Source organism: Panthera uncia, unplaced genomic scaffold, assembly GCF_023721935.1.
Source record: "Panthera uncia isolate 11264 unplaced genomic scaffold, Puncia_PCG_1.0 HiC_scaffold_1377, whole genome shotgun sequence".
Lineage (NCBI taxonomy): Eukaryota > Metazoa > Chordata > Mammalia > Carnivora > Felidae > Panthera > Panthera uncia.
Genome location: NW_026058005.1, coordinates 62,893 through 65,517, shown reverse-complemented (window position 1 = coordinate 65,517; position 2,625 = coordinate 62,893).

Genomic DNA, 2,625 nt, shown 5'->3' with positions numbered 1-2,625 from the left:
ATCAGCCTCTGGCAGGCAGGAGTCCACGCGCAGCTGGGAGGAAGGATTCCCAGGCGGTAGACGGGAGCACTTGGCTGGCAGGACAGCCGGTTCCTGTGCCCTTGCCAGGCCTTGTAAGTGAAGCCCCAGGAGACAGTGAAGGCTAGGATATAGGCCCAGCAGACCCAGTCCTGCAGCCAGACCTCAAGCTTCATTCTGGGGAAAGGGAACATTGTGAAGAGCAGAGGCATCGATTCAGCCTGAGGACTCCTGACCTCCTGCATGTGTGGGGGTGGAGTGGTAGCCAAGGGCGAGGGTCAGTTGTGTGCCCTTGGCTTGGGGCAACTCCAGAGCTTTTCAGGACCGCACCTGTTGGGGAGGCAGGTGAGAGAATGCAGAACCCAGCAGCCTGGTGGACAGCGAGCCCCTTTTCAGAACAGCCTGGGGCGGGGGTGGCTGGAGGCAGGGCCTGGCCTGACCCTTGACCCAAGCCAGGCTGACAAGGTTGTCTCTGGAGGGGAGCAGACGTAAAAGAGTGAGAGATGGGGTCTCTTGAGGCATCCCCTTCTCTTCTTGGGCCCAGATCTTCTTTTCTGAGAGGCCCTGCTTCCTCCCAACACATTCCCCTTTGTGCTTTAGTGGCCAGGGGCACTGGTCATCACTCGACCTCACACACTAGCCCAGGGCAAAGTTCAGCCCATGGCATTTATTTAGCTTCCTGGTGCACCATCTGCAGTCATCTAGAACATCTTGTAGAACAGGGGAGGGGCCAGCTTTTTAGGAAGAGATGGAGACAGCCAAGGCCAGCCGTCTGCCACCCACCACCACAGGCAGATGAGGCCTCAGTGGAGCCTAGTTCCTTGTCTCAGGGATCCTAGGGTTCTGGGGGGCTATACAGCCCCTCTCTCTGCCTCAGCCATCTGCACACAGCTATCAGGGCAAGCTCTTGAAAGTCAAGAGCAGATGTGCTGCCCTGCTGAAGGTCCCAGTGGCTCTCGGCACATCTGAGCTGGTCCCGCCACCTCTCTGGCCTCAATCCAGCCATGCTGATCCAGAACACATGGACTCCTCTCCTCCTCAGGGCCTTTGCACTTGTCATTCCCTCTGACTGGAACACCATCTCCCCAGATGGCGTTGCTGACTCTCTCACCAATCACAGGGAGCTTGCCTCTGTGGCGTGCTGCCCTCCACCTGCCCACTATGTCATACCTCAGTCCCTGTCCCATCACAGCACATACTAGGACCTACAGCACCAGCTTCTGTGCCTGTCTCCTCCGCTGGAGGAGAAACCTTAAGAGTGGGGACCTTGTGTTACTCACAGCTGTGTCCTCAGCACCTGGCATGGCACAGAGCAATGAATCTGCATGAATGAAAGCCCTCCAAAGGTTGCTGGCCACTCGAGCCTTTGGGTCCTTACAGGCTGTACCTAACACCTTGGGGCTCAAGGAAGCAGCCACCCTCTCCCAGTCCTGGGTGGGGGGAGGTACAAGGAGAGCAGGTCTAAGGGTCCCAGGTTGAGGGACAAGGCACCACTTGCCCAGCCCTGGTGAGGAAATCATGGACCTTGGTTACCTGCCCTGCATGCCTGGGTCTTATGCTCTGTGCCCCCGTGTCAGGCATCTGTAGAGAAGGCTGGCAGTGCCCAGGATCCATTGCAGGCATCCTTCCTGTCCAAGTGAATGCTGCCCCTGCTGCTTCTACTCCCCTCTACCAGGCAAGGGAGGCTCCAGGAGAGTGAGGCTGTGATCGAGAGGCCAGTGGCTGGAGCTGGGCACTCCCCCCAACCCCAGCACCAGCTCTGGGGTGAAGGGATGGGGCTGCCTGGCCTGGCTGTGAGAGGGTATCTGATCTGTCTTCAGGAAGTTGTCTCTCACCCTGTGATGTGTCCTGCCCTGAGCCCTCCGCCCAGGCAGAACCAACCTGGACCAGTTTGTGTGCCTCAGGGAGACCAAGGGCTTGAAAACCAACACGTTCTCGGAAGTAACTCTGACCCTCTCCCACCTGCTCCCTCTGCCTGCACAGAAAGGCCATAGGCAGGCCCTGGTGCCTCACACTTTACCTCTTCTATCCTCCCTCACTGGGCTGGAGGCTTGCCGTCCCTGGGATCCAGCGACCTGCCAAATCAGAGGTGGCATTCTAACCAGACCCTCAGGATTCTATTTGCATGTGAGGATTTGAGAACTGGCAGAGGGCAATTCTTCACCTAGGGCCTGGAGCCCAGATAATGGGGTTGAGACCTCCGATCCTGGCCAGAGCCCACTGTGCCATGAGGGTAGGGGATGCTTTCCTTCCCCCAGAGTCACTACTTCTAGCTGACAGTGATCTTCCCCTCTTCTGCCACAGGGCAGAAGCAAATGCAGGAGACCATCAAAGGACCCATGACCCTATGGCCAGCTGCAGGCCAGGCATCAGGAGGCTGGCCTTCAAGCTCCAGTCCCAACACACTCGCTCTGAGTAAGGCCAGTCGCTGCACTTGGGGCTCTCCCACTCAGTGACACGACCCCCAGGAGCAGGCCAGGCAGGAGGCCGCATGGGAAAGCTTTGAGCCTGGAAGGCCCAGGCAGAGCTGGACAAGTGGCTCCGTGTTTACTCGCTGTCCATCCACTTAGATGACTCACACCAAGTGAGCAGGGCTACAGGTGCTGG